This window comes from Mus caroli, chromosome 3 (assembly GCF_900094665.2).
Source record: "Mus caroli chromosome 3, CAROLI_EIJ_v1.1, whole genome shotgun sequence".
NCBI lineage: Eukaryota > Metazoa > Chordata > Mammalia > Rodentia > Muridae > Mus > Mus caroli.
In genome coordinates, this window is record NC_034572.1 from 110,413,263 (window position 1) to 110,428,303 (window position 15,041).

The 15,041-nt window shown below is 41.6% G+C and overlaps 1 protein-coding gene across 1 annotated transcript in view; it reads right to left on the minus strand.

Annotated features, from left to right (window-relative positions):
* Slc35a3 (solute carrier family 35 member A3) overlaps window positions 1-14,274 on the minus strand; it is a 41,630-nt gene extending 27,356 nt beyond the window's left edge. Inside the window, exon 1 of the mRNA XM_021158446.2 lies at window positions 13,720-14,274. The gene's annotated coding sequence lies outside the window, so the exon portion shown is untranslated. The remainder of the gene's footprint in view (window positions 1-13,719) is intronic.
* Window positions 14,275-15,041: the final 767 nt, after the last annotated feature.

Consider the following 15,041-nt stretch of genomic DNA (forward strand, 5'->3'; position numbering starts at 1 on the left):
AGCCCTGGCTAGCCTGGAACTTGATAAGTACAGCAGGCTGACTTGAATTCAACAGAGATTTGCTTGCCCCTGACTCTAGAGTGCTGCGATTAAAGGCATGTGCCACCATGCCAGACAGAAACCTACTCTTAAAAAAATAATATTTATATTTATATTTATTTTATGTGCATGAGTGTTTTGCATACATATATGTATGTATGTGCACCATGTGTGTTTCTGCTGTCCATGGAAGTAAGAAAAGGGTATGAAATCCCTTGCAACTGCAGTTAGGTTGGCTGTGAGCCAGCATGTGTGTACTAGGAACTGAACCCAGGTCTTCTGCAAAAACAATAAAGTGCTCTTGACAACTGAGCGATCTTTCTAGCCCCTTTAAATAGTTGTCATTTGTATTTTAGTATTTTGTGTCTGTATCCTCTGGAACCAGAATTATGAACTGTTGTAAGCAGCCATGTGGCTGTGTCCTTTCAAGAGCAGCCAGTGCTTTTAACCACTGAGTCACTCTCCAGGCCTGAAAAAAAAACAATTCCTGAAGACAAAAATGTTATTTAGGAAATTTGGCAATCCCTACCTACATCTAAATATATTCCAAACATGAACAATGCCACATTATAAGGATAAAAATTTTAATGATGAAAAACACATATCTGCCATTAAGTGCACATACATAAATCACTAGAGATATTATTGGAAGCATCTTATTTGAATTTCAGAGACAAAAGTTAAGCATATACTTCTTTACCACACCTCATAGGAGCAAACACATAGACTTCTTTATTAACCATCTGCCTCACTTCTGTAAATCCTTCATGGCAAAGAAAGTCCTAATGTGAAATATAACAAGAGTATTAGTGGTGGTTCATATTTTAGGAAAACATCTAAAAACTTCTTCATGTTAAAAGTGAAGAAAATGTTTATTTATATATGTGTATAAATGTATATACACACATAAGATATGTATATATATGTGTGTGTTTGTGTTTATACATACACAGGTATATATAGTATATGCATATACATACATATATATAAATATATACTGGGGTTGTATCTAGAATATAGATCATGTAACTTATATAAAGAGAATTTTTATAATATTGGACATAGAAGACAAAAAATTAAAAATAGGCAAAAGATACTTTACCAATAATAAAGACAAATGAACCAGTAAAGATGTCTGGTGTCACAAACCTAAGAAAAACAAAATTTAAAACCACATGGGCTATACCTACTAGAACTGCTAACTTTTGGGAAGTGGGAAATAACACAACAGCATTTTAGAAGTCAATCATGCTTTTGAAACTAAGTTAATCGCTTTTCATTTTAAAAATGAATAAATGGTGAATAATAAAGTCTGAAAACTTTCAAGATCATATAATTAGATATTAGAAATACCAGCTCATTTAGTTAAACATCTTTCCTGGCTCATAGTACACAATACTGTAAAATGCTAGGATATTAACTGCTTTTTCTTCTCTCTATACAGAAAGTTGTCAGCAATCCCCCAAAATATCAAAGAGTGATTTCAAATATGTTCAAGGAAGTCAGTTGTGTGCTTATTCTGTGCTACCAAGACCATTAATACATCTATTTTAACAACAATGTTCCAATTTATTAGTAAATACAAACTTAAAGGTCAGTTTCTGGCCAGCATGTGATCCCAGCACTTGGTGGCCAGCTGTAGGAAATCACCACAAATTTAAGAACACTGGTTTACATAAGAGTTCCAGGGCACCCAGGGCTACATAGTTAGACTCCATCTCAATAAATAAACAAATACGTTTCTAAGCCAGCATGTACTTTCTCAATTTTGCTTTTCCACTACCAAACACACACACACACACACACACACACACACACACACACACACACACCTGTGTACACATTTTCAATAAGAGGCTTATTAGTGCTTTGGTCTCTTGCTTTTAAGCTACACTGATGTAAACAGCAATCATGTAGTTCCTCCCTCATGAAGTCCTTTATGTCCTATGGCTAGGAATTGATCCTAGGTCTGGTTAGGCTGTCTTATAGACCCCTCCCTTTCCCTTTTCTATGTACTGAGGATCAAACTCAGGTCTTGACACACGCTAGGCAAATTCTTATCACTGAATTACACTCCCAACCCTCATCAATAAATTTTGCACTTGTTTACTAATTGCCATATTTCATCTGAATTGCTGAGTGCATTTAATATTTTTAAAGTTGAGTTTATTATTTTTTAATTTCTTCAAGGGAAAAACATACTGCAAAAAAATAATTGATCTATCACCGAGATTTGTTATCAGAATTTACTTTTACATTTTTAACAGCAGACAAAAAATTATTATGCTCTTCAAATTCCAACTGATTCTCAGTAATTATTTAATAATCTTCAGAAAAAAGAAAACGCAAGACAAAACAGAGGGCTAGAGACATAGCTGAGTGATAGAGCACCTGCCTACTATGTTTATGTGAGGCCCTGGGTTTATATAGGAGGCCAGGCATGATGGTGCATGCCTTTGATCCCAGCACTCTAAGGCAGGCAAGCAGATCTCTCCGAGTTCAAAGCTAGTCTGATCTACTTAGCTACATAGCCAGCTTCAGGCCAGTCTTGGCTACAGAGACTGTCTCAAAAAGCCAAAACAACAACAACAACTCCAGGCCAGGAAGTGGTGGCACATGCCTTTAATCCCAGTACTTGGGAGGCAGAGGCAGGTGGATTTCTGGGTTCAAGGCCAGCCTGGTCTACAGAGTGAGTTCCAGGACACCCAGGGCTACACAGAGAAACCCTGTCTCAATGAAAAAATAAAATAAAATAAAATAAACCTCCTATAAATATAGCAGAACCTACAATTTAAATATATTTATATGGTAATTATGTCCTTCATTTTCATTAAAGTGGTTCCTTTAGGATCCAAAGATCCTGTTTTTTTTTTTTTTGCTTTTCGAGACAGGGTTTCTCTGTGTAGCCCTGGCTGTCCTGGAGCTCACTTTGTAGACCAGGCTGGCCTCGAACTCAGAAATCCGCCTGCCTCTGCCTCCCGAGTGCTGGGATTAAAGGCATGCGCCACCACGCCCGGCCAAAGATCCTGTTTTATAAAGATTTGACAAGCAATTCTGTTATCTCAAGTGTTAAATAATAATAAGCTGTGGGTTTAATTCCCAGCATTGCAAACACACACATATGTGCACATACACACATGCATGCCATAATGCATATACATCATTCCTGTACATTATTACTGATGACCACCTTCCCCCAAATTAATGAGGATTACTGTGATTAAATGTTAGTTGAATTACACATATGTATTAATTTCAGAAATACTCAAAATACCATACACTGCCAGACATAATGACACATGCCTTTAATCCCAGCACACAGGAGCCAGAGGTGGTAGGATGTCTGTGTGTTTAAAGACAGCTTATTCTACATAGCAAGTTTCAAGATGCCCAGGACTACATAAGAGACACCCTAGCCCAAAACAAAACCAAAAAATACCATACACTAATCATGTATATTCATCTTTATAGATAGGCCCTTATAGACAAGTCTGAAAATCCATATGGCCACAGACTTATTTCCAGTGATTTACTAAGGCCTTGCACATTCTAGTCAAGAACTCCTCCACTTAGCCACATCGTCAGCCAACACTTTGGTGCCTACACGTTCCTAGTCTATCCCAAGTTAAACACCTTTCACTGTTTCTCATTGCCCTTACTTCCTCAAGGTGTTCCATGTCTGTTTAAACAAGATGCCATCACTGGTATAAGTTACAGCTCTGTCAATTTTTAACTGTTCTTTCATGGACTACAGACTTTCCATTATTACAATCAAGCAAAATCAAATGCTCAAATATTTCTTCAGCTATACAAATATAAAATCTACTTTATGCCAATTTGCAGGTAAGATTTGCTCAGTATTTAGTGATAGGGAAAACAATGATATGGCCCTAACAAGAGAAGCTTTACCCTGCCTCGTGCAGTCACACAGCAGTAAAAAGCTCTCACCCATTTCCTGCCCTGTACTATGCTGCGCTGTCATTCCCTCCTGTGGTCATTTCCCACCACTAATGGCAAGAGTTGAAGACATTCTCCAAAGATCAGAACATAATATAAAAGCCAAACAGTAGCAAGAAACACGGACCACTATGAAAAATTCATAACTAAGGAGATAAGAAATTAAAAGTACATACAAGAGCCAGGCATGGTGGCACACGTCTTTAATCCCAGCACTTGGGAGACAGAGGCAGGCAGATTTCTGAGTTCAAGGCCAGCCTGGTCTATAAAGTGAGTTCCAGAACAGCCATGGCTATACAGAGAAACCCTGTCTCGAAAAACATATATATATGTGTATACACACACACACATATATATATACATATATTATACATACACACATACATACATACATACACACACACACACACACACATATATATACAAGACTCAGTTGTCCAGAGTATAATAAGCTATCAGATATGCAAGTCACACTTAGTATGGTCAACACTGTCATTAGCATTGGTTACACAGTAAAAACCAAAACAATCTAAACCATATATTTCTATATGGGCCTTAGTCTTCAGCAAGGAAGATATATTCAAACATTTCAAGACAGGAGGAGGGAGGGGAAGAGAGAGGGGGAGAGGGAGGGAAGGAGGAAGGGAGGAAAGAAAAACAAAAATAAATTAAGAATATTAAGATAAGCCAAATGCATACCTATATCCCAGCAGATATAGGAGACAGGAGGATTACCTCAAGTTCAAGACCAGCCAGGTCTATGTAGCTAATTTCAGGCCTCCTACAGCTTCATAGTGAGACACCAACTCAAAAAAGAGTGGAGAGGTCTGTGTGCCTCTGCCTCAAGCACAGCCCTGCCACCAGGAGTGCCCTTCAATACCATCTTTATTCCCAGACCCAGAGACAGAGCTGCTCTACAGGACCAATGTGACTGGTATGCAGTGGCGACATGCTTTCCACAGTTCAGAGTCCAAAGATGGATTTGGCCAGTCAGTGAATGGATGAACTTCCGTTAGGTGGCAGGCTATACACAGAGCTCTCTTCTTTGTTGCAGTAATATAAAATTGTATTTATTTTCACATAAAAAAAGGAAAAACTGCCAGACAGCCGTGACACATGCACTAATCCCAGCAGAAGCTCTGTCTGAGTTTGAGGCCAGCCTGGTCTACAAAGTGAGTTCCAGGACTCACAGGTAGTCAGGGCTACACAGAGAAGCCCTGTCTCAAAGAAGTGGGGGAAAAAGACAGGTAAAAGGTCAGTCCTACAGCTGAAATTGTCCCCTACTTCCCCAGGCGATGCACTTGGAGACAGTTTACAAATTCTAAAACAAGGATGAGCTCCTTAGCATCTACTTCCCAGCTTGATGGCTCGGTGGTTGCATTAACAACGCCAGCTGAAATGTGCCTGGTTCCCCCTTACTGTGAGGGAGATAGAATCTCCAGACAGAAGGCAGTAAACAGGGTGTGATGTTCAGGTGCAGCAATGAAAGGGTTGTTTTGTTTTGAGTAAAATCTTATTTTATTTTACTTTATTTTATTTATGTGTACAGTTGAATGTATGCCAATGCACCATGTAAGTGCAGAAGTGTGGAGGTCAGAAGAGGGTCAGATCCCCTCTAACCCCCTGTAACTCAAGTTACAGACAGTTTTGAGCTGCTATGTGGGTGTGGCAACCAAGTGAATCCTCTGCAAAATCAGCAAGCGCCCTTAAGCATTAAGCCTTCTTTCCAGCCAAATCAGTAAGTCTTTACCAAAGTGCCATTGAGAGAGCCCACAATTTAGTTGTGCTATCTAAGGGATGAGAAGACAGCTGAAGGCGGTTTAGCTGAAGGGTTGTCAGGGTTGAGGATCACTCCCGTCCCTGGATCTCTTGCCCACCCACCCAGTATATGTACACCCTTCTGCCATGCTAGGGATTTAACAAAGTCTTCCCAGACAGAGAAGCCTTGGAATCGACAGAAAACACACTTCTCTGCTTACATCTTTTCTTTGAAATTTACTAAGAGTCACTCTCAAGAGTAGCACTCCTCCAAGGCATACAAATGATAACCATGTACAATATTAAGGAAACTATCGAATATACATAAAATCATTACAACATAGACCTTGTATATGCAATTTCTATTTATTAATATACCTCAATAAAACAAAAATGCACTTTAGATGAAGAAAATAGATTCAAAGGCATACATGACCTCCCCCACAACATAGATAATCTTCCAGTCTCAGAAGTTTTAGACTTCTGAATGTGCTTAAATTCCGTAAACTATAAATTACATTAATTATGCTTATCCAAGTCCTTCATCACACTGCCTGCTAGCTGATATATATGAACAGGCTCAGACTCTTCACACCCTAACTCACCCTCCATACAGCAGGTATCTTAAGAAAATATACATTTAATCACATTCTTTCCTTGTCTGTAAAATTCAACTGACACCTTTACCAAATGGAGGATACACAGCCCTTCATAATCTGGCCTTAAGCTAAATTTCCGGTCATAAACTACAGGCCAACTCAAACCATCCATTGTTTCTTGTATTTTTTGAACAAATATTTGTCTCTCTTTAAAAAAAAAAAAGTGTCCCGGAAGGCTCAGGAGCTCACTAAGAGAGGAGAGTACTCTGAGTCCGGTAGATATGTACATCCACACGCAGAGAAAGGAGTGCTCCCCCTGGTAGTTCTGGGACTTGCTACGTGCTAGGTATGTGTGCTACCACTAAAGTATCCTGCAGCCTTCTAGCAACTTACCCCTCCTCCTACATGCTTATCTTTGTAAGAGCACATTATGGCCAATGACATTTGAAGATACGATGTTAATCAGTTTCTCTAGTTGCTAGCCCAAAACTGTTTACCAGTCACATAGAAGTTACCAGCTCAAAGGAAGCAAACCAAACCAACCAACCAACCAAACCATGGTTAAGATAAGTGACTGTGGTGTGTCCTAGGTTAGGCAACATGGTAGAAATTTTCTTCTTCTCAGAGTTGTATTTCCCTGTATTGCCTCACCAGCAGCACCTGTCAGATTAGGCACTTGCTCTGTTGGAGTTACAAAAGGCTTGACAATAAATTAAAATCCTTAGCATTTAAATCCTCCAGAAAGGATGATCTCTTTGTGAATTAAGTCTTTCTCAGGGGCTCTAGAGCTTTCAGGGTTCAGGGTGATATACCTTTGGACAAATCTTTCTGTACACAGAAGACAGACAAGGGACAAAACTGGTCCTCACTTAACATTTTCTAAAAACTAAAACTTCATAAACGAAGTAAGAACCTTGAGCACCTATGGTGTCAGGTTTCTTGCTAATCATTACATACAGACTTTCTCATTTCAATATGACTTAATTTGAAAAGAAGGTATCACTTCTTTGCAGTTTAAGATACTGAGACTGGAGCTCAGTGACACTGGCTGCTCTTGCAGGGACCCAAGTTCAATTACTAGACCCACAACTCAAGTCTGTCAGTGACTCTAGTTCCAAGGGATCCGATGCCCTCTTTGTGCTGCACAGGCATACATGCTAGCAAAACACTCAGCCACATAAAATACTAAAAAATGAAATAAAATAAAATAATACTAACTACAGTTCCAGGGGATCTGCTGCCCTTTCCTGGCCTCTGCATACAAATAGTGCAGATGTAAATACAAAACACCCATACACATAAAATAAAAATACCCACGAGCCAGCTCTCTGAGTCCTGAAAGTGTATCTTATCTAACTTTTAAGGGGGAGGTGAAACAGTATAAAGTCATATATGAATCTTTCTTTGTGAAATGAAGTGGTTTCTAAGCATTTTATCTGGTGTAACCTAAAGCTTCAACTTTAACTCTAATTTCTACAATGTTGCTTAACTTAGGATACAGTTCTGTAGTGGCTATTCCTGATTGTCAACTTGACTGTACTTGGAATGAACTACAATCCAGAATTGGAAGGCTCACCAGTGACCCTTATCTGGAGGCTGGGAGATAGAAGTTTCTGATCTGGATCTTGGTATGGAGAACTTGAGGCATAGTGGCTATGGATTCCAGAAGATTAAATCTCCAAATTCAAGGTCATCTGGGATTAAAGGTGTGGTGGAACACACCTTTAATCTGGGCTACACCTTTCATCTGGGATTAAGGGTGTGGTGGAACACACCTTTAATCTGGCTACACCTTCTTCTGGAGACAATATAAGGACATTGGAAGAAGGGAGTCTATCGTTGGCTCCTTCAGCTGCTTGCTGTGTGAGACTGAGTAACTGCTAGATCCTTGGATTTCCATTCACAGCTGCGACTGAACCATTGTTGGGAATTGGGCTGCTGACTGTAAGTCATCAATAAATTCTTTTACTATATAGAGACTATCCATAAGTTCTGTGACTCTAGAGAACCCTGACTAATACAAGTTCCATACCTTAATCTTTCTGTTGTTACTACTGTTGTTGCTGTTGGTTTAGTTTGGTTTCATTTGACTGTATCTTCAATGTAGATGATGAACAGTTCTGGACAGAAAAACTAGAGAAGCTGATACTGCTCTAGCTTCAAAAGTCACTGCCTTAAATACCAACAACACCACATTTTAAAACTATCTAACAGGACTGGAAAGATGGCTGGGGTTTAAGAGCAATGGTTGCTCTTGAAGAGGACTAGAGTTCAATTCCTAGCATTGGTGGTGTATGTACAACCATCTGTAACTCCAGTTCCTAAGAATCCAGAACCTTCTTCAGGCCTGAGAGCACAGTATGTATGCGCATGGTATACATACATGCAGGCAGGCAAAACACATAGAAAATATGCCTGTAGTCCTAATGGAGATATAACCCTATACCCATTTCCAACAAGTCTCAACAACAGCAACAACAAAAAACAAAAACAAAAAAAAGAAAGAAAAGAAAGAATACACACACACACATATCACAGTGTTAACTCTTTCATTAATGGAGACAATTAAGTCGAATAGCCTTAACATACACTTGCTGTTTTTAAAACTGAAATCTAATATTAAGCAACTATTCATGTTATTCTGAACTTTGGAAAAAAATTACTTAACATCAAATAGGAACTCAAATTTTTTCAAGAAAAGAAGCACCTAGTAACTGAATTATAAACATAATCCTAGTTAGTTCTATCACTGAATCATAGAATGCAGCTTTTAACAGAGAAATTCTTTCCACTGGGTCTACCGCCTGTGCACATTCATTTGGGATATTAACTTCCTTTAGGGGGAGGGTTGGGGAAGGTGACACAGGGTTTCTCTGTATAGCCCTGGCTATCCTGGAACTCACTCTGCAGACCAGGCTGGCTCAAAGTCAGAAATCTGCCTGCCTCTGCCTCCCAAGTGCTGGGATTCAAGGCGTGCGCCACCACGCCCAGCGGGTATTAACTTCCTTAAAAGGCACCTGCTTGAGTACATACCAAACTCAGTGAGATAGGATAAAGAGAAAATTACATGACCTGTGTCATCTTCAAAAGTCATCTAAATGGAACCAATGATAATTGTCCTACTTCAGAAATAATTAAGATCCAATGGAAAAGTGCCACAAGTTAGAGGCTATCCTGGACTACTTATTAAGTTCCAGGCCAGCCTGGAGGACTATGATGTGAAACCCTATATAAAATACCTTGGTGTGACTCTAATAAAGCAAGTGAAAGATCTGTATGACAAGAACTTCAAGTCTCTGAAGAAAGAAATTGAAGATGATCTCAGAAGATGGAAAGATCTCCCATGCTCATGGATTGCCAGGATTAATATAGTAAAAATGGCCATCTTACAAAAAGCAATCTACAGATTCAATGCAATCCCCATCAAAATTCCAACTCAATTCTTCATAGAGTTAGAAAGAGCAATTTGCAAACTCATTTGGAGTAACAAAACACCCAGAATATGGAAAACTATTCTCAACAATAAAAGAACTTCTCAGGCTAATCACCATCCCTGACCTCAAGCTGTATTAAAGAACAACAGTGATAAAAACTGCATGGTATTGGTACAGAGACAGGCATGCAGATCAATGGAATAGAACTGAAGACCCAGAAATGAACCCACACACCTATCTATAGTCACTTGATCTTTGACAAAGAAGCTAAAACCATCCAGTGGAAAAAAAAGACATAATTTTCAACAAATGGTTCAACTGGTGGCCAACATGTAGAAGAATGCAAATTGATCCATTCTTATCTCCCTGTACAAAGCTCAAGTCCAAGTGGATCAAGGACCTCCACATAAAACCAGATACACTGAAACTAATAGAAGAGAAAGTGGTAAAAGCCTCAAATACACAGGAACAGGCGAAATTTCCTGAACAGAACACCAATGACTTATGCTATAAGAATGAGAGTCTACAAATGGGACCTCATAAAATTGCAAACCTACTGTAAGGCAAAGGACACTGTCAATAGGATAAAATGGCAACTAACAGATTGGGAAAATGTTTTTACCAATCCTACATCCGATAGAGGGCTAATATTCAATATATACAAAGAACTCAAGTTAGACTCATAAAACCAAAAACCCTATTAAAAATGGAATACAGAGCTAAACAAAGAATTATCAACTGAGGAATACCGAATGGCTGAGAAGCACCTGAAAAAATGTTCAGAATCCTTAATCATCAGGGAAATGCAAATCAAAACAACCCTGAAATTCCACCTCACACAAGTCAGAATGTCTAAGAATAAAAACTCAGGTGACAGGAGATGCTGGCAAGGATGTAGAGAAAGAGGAACACTCCTCCATTACTGGTGGGATTGCACGCTGGTATAACCACTTTGGAAATCAGTCTGGAGGTTCCTCAGAAAACTGTACATAGTACTACCTGAGTACCTAGCTATACCACTCCTGGGCATATACCCAGAAAATTCTCCAACATATAACAAGGACACATGCTCCACTATGTTCATAGCAGCCTTATTTATAACATCCAGAAGCTGGAAAGAAAGTAGATGTCCTTCAACAGAGGAATAGGTACAGAAAATGTGGCACATTTACACAACGGAGTACTACTTCGCTATTAAAAACAATGAGTTCGGGCTGGTGAGATGGCTCAGTGGGTAAGAGCACCCGACTGCTCTTCCGAAGGTCCAGAGTTCAAATCCCAGCAACCACATGGTGGCTTACAACCATCCGTAACGAGATCTGGCGCCCTCTTCTGGAGTGTCTGAAGACAGCTACAGTGTACTTACATATAATAAATAAATAAATCTTAAAAAAAAAAAAAAACAATGAGTTCATGAAATTCTTAGGCAAATGGATGGAACTAAAAATTATCATTCTGAAATTATCATTCTGAGTAAGGTAACCCAGTCATAAAAGAACACACATGATGTACACTCACTGATAAGTGGATATTAGCCAAAAACTCAGAATACCCAAGATACAATTCACAGACCACATGGAGCTCAAGAAGAAGGAAGACCAAATTGTGGATGCTTCAGTCCTTAGAAGGGGGAACAAAATACAAAAGACAAAATGTAGAGCAGAGACTGAAGGAAAGGTCATCCAGAGACTGCCCCACCTGGGGCTCCATCCCATATACAGACACCAAACTCAGACACTATGGTAGATGCCAAGAAGTACTTGCTGACAGGAGCCTGATACAGCTGAGAGGCTCTGCCAGAGCCTGACAAATACAGAGGCATATGCTCTCAGCCAACCACTGGACTGAGCACGTGTCCTAATGGAGGAATTTGAGAAAGGACTGAAGTAACTGAGGGATTTGCAACCTCATAGGAAGAACAACAATATCAACCAACCAGACCCCAACCCCCAGAGCTCCCAGGGACTAAACCACCATCCAAAGAGGAGGGACTCATGGCTTCAGCTGCATATATAGCAGAGGATGGTCTTGTCCAGCATCAATGGGAGGAGAGGCCCTTGGTCCAGTAAAGGCTTGATGCCCCAGTGTAGGGGAATGCCAGAAGGTGAGGGACAGGAGTGAGAAGGAGGGTGGGGAAGCACCCTCACAGAAGCAGGGAGAGGGGGAGATGGGATAGGGAGTTTCCAGAGGGGAAACCGGGAAAAGGGATAACATTTGAAATGTAAATAAATAAAGCATCCAATAAAAATTAAAAATATGTAAATAAAAATAAAAATCCTGGGCTGGTGAGATGGCTCAGCAGGTAAGAGCACCCGACTGCTCTTCCGAAGGTCCAGAGTTCAAATCCCAGCAACCACATGGTGGCTCACAACCATCCGTAACGAGATCTGACTCCCTCTTCTGAGTGTCTGAAGACAGCTACAGTGTAATTACATATAATAAATAATAAATAAATCTTTAAAAAATAATAATAAAAATCCTATGGTTGTCTTAAAAATTTCAATATGTTGGATAAAGTTACGTTTTAAAAAAGAATGTCTAGCTTAGAAATAAAACTATTTTTAAAAAAGAATGAAAGGATTACATTAACTTGTATCGTGGAGTGGTTTAAATTTTGAAGGGTTTTTAATGGCTACCTAAATTATTTAAAATCTATTCTTGGTTAGGGATACTCCACAGTATCTAAGCACTTACCTAGCCTTCAGTATGACCTATGTTCCATCCCTAGAACCACTAAATAAGTAAATCGTCGCTGAGTATTTCTGAGAGAACTGTCAGAGAGTGGCATTAAATCTCCAGCTTCAAAAAGCGATTGCAAAGAACTAAAATTACAGCTCAGTGACAGAGTGCTCCGTCAATATTCCCACGGGGTTCACTGCCCAGCACAGCCACACACAGTGAAGAGGGGGCAGGAGTGGGGGTGTGTGGGTGGATGAAGAGAACCAGGAGATCCGTGAGACAGAGAAAAGAGGGGGCCCTGCTCATGCGTGTGCTATCAGGTCAGGCGTAGTTCCAAGGCAGAAAGACTTAAAGCAGCAAGTTCCGTTTTGGAAGCTATTGGTATGGTGCACCTGAAAGTGGCCAGAAAATAGGGGCAGATGCGGTAGGAAAAAATTTAAAGGGAGGGAAGTTAGTCAGGCGCATAAACGTAGGAGTCATTCATTTGAAAGCAAGCAACTTGAGTTAGTAGTAACGGAATTAAGACGTGAGAAACAACCAAACATTACCTGTAACTACCAAAATAAGTGTCTACAAAGACTCAACTCAGGTGCCATCTTCAAATATTGCATTTAATAGGATATAATAAAGGGCACGCTTCTATAAGTGCCTTGCTACAGTTAATGCCCATTGCTTCGTTTAATATCCCTTAATTAATCTGAACTAGCAGAAACTTGAGTTTGCTTAAATAAAATGTTCACTGAGCTCCCCCACTCTTCAATACTTAGAACCCCTGCAAACTCTCGCCACACACACTGATGGGAACCTCACATGAACACCCATCGCCTTCGGTCTAGACTTACCACGGTCACCCTTTCCATCTCTCCAAGTCCCTGCAGCTTCTTGACTACACCGTCCTTCCTCACCGAGCAGACTCGTCCCTAGCCCGGGGTCACAGGCTGAGCCGGAGCTCCCGAAATGACTGCGAAAGGACCGGCCGCCAGCCTGGCCCCCAAGGCACTTGGCCCGCCAGTCTGAAGCTTGCAGGCACACTGCCTGCCACACCCCTCCCCTCCGGACCTTTTCCTCCTCCACCCAGAACGTTCCGGCACGTCCAGGCCGGAGGTACAAGGCGCCCATTCATCTGCTCCCCATAAACTAGGGCTGTAGCCGTCCGCTGCGGTCCCGGTGGCCTCAACCGCCCAGCGCCATCCCAGCCCGCAAGCCTCCCTGCTTCGGCGTCCCGCCAGCTCCCCCCAGCGCCCTCCGCTCACCCGCCGTGCGGCTCGGCCAGCTGCCCGCACTGGAGCCCCGGGCTCCGCGACGCCGGGAGACCCAGGCTGCCGAGCCCGTCGGCTCCGCCGCGCCCGCTGACCCGCAGCACCGCCGGCTCCCGCCGGCTCTGTCGCCCGGGCCGCTTCGGTGTGGCCCAGGCGTTTCCGGGTTCCCGCGGTCCGGTCCGCCAAAGGATCCGGCTTCCGCCTCGGCCCCGGCAAACGCCGTTCCCTGTTCGGCTCCAGCGGCCCCAGCTTCGCGCTTGCGGGTCGCGTCCCTGAGGCGACCCCAACCGGGGCTGCTCCTCGCGCAGCTCCCGTGACGGTCTCCGGAGAGTTTGATAGGAAGGTGTCTCTCTCCCCACAGTCCTGCGGCAGAAAGTGGCGGGATGATCTGTCACTTAAGGAAGGGGGCAAAGTCCTTTGGATCAAAGAACTCTGATGAGAACGGGGAGGCGGATCTTGGCTCCTGAAAATGACCACCAGTGAGTTGAAAACAAGATTATCCCTGGTGCAGGTTACCAACCTTAGTCTAGGAGCCAGCTGGTTCGGTTAGGAATGATCCCTGTCCCCCACCCTGGGAGACCTGGAAGAGTGTCAGGAACACAGAATGGGCTTAGTGTCACTAACCAGGGGAAAGGTGCAGAGAGAAAGAGAGCAATTTACCTCTTCCTGTCTGCAAGAATCTCATGCATATTACGTTTCAGTCTGCTAATGTATTTCCAAAAGCTCTCAACCACTGTAGTCGTTGCTGGTTGTGGACAGGCTGAAATGTAATATTCTGGGTCCGGATTGATCATCGGATACAGCAGATTTATCCCTTCCCTGTTAACACAATGCTCCTAGAATTAAGCTTAGGCTTCTTTGCGTGGCAAATGATTAAAACCATCCATTAGGGAAGCATCGTTAGAAAACAACGGAGAAAAATAAAATTAAATGACTGTTAGCACATGATGCCTCGCTTAAATGTTTGTGTAATCCGACCTTCAGAAAACTTCTGGGGGATGGAATGTGGATTAGATCTTGATATTTGCTAGGGTCCGAATCTAAAACGTCCCCCAAAGACTCATCATGTGGTAAAGGATTGGTTGCCAGCTAGTGGACTTTGATGTTGGGAGAAGTGAATGGATAGTGAACCTCTGACCTAAGCCACTGATGTATTAAATCTTTGAAGGTATGGAGATGTTGTAAATGGTGGAACAAGCCTATTTGGAAGAAGTGGGTCGCTGAGGGTGTGTCTTACCCTGGCCTTTCCTCTAGCTTCCTTTGCAGCCTGTATGCTTTTTTTTTTTTTTTTTTGATAAATAACTGCCCCAGTACAT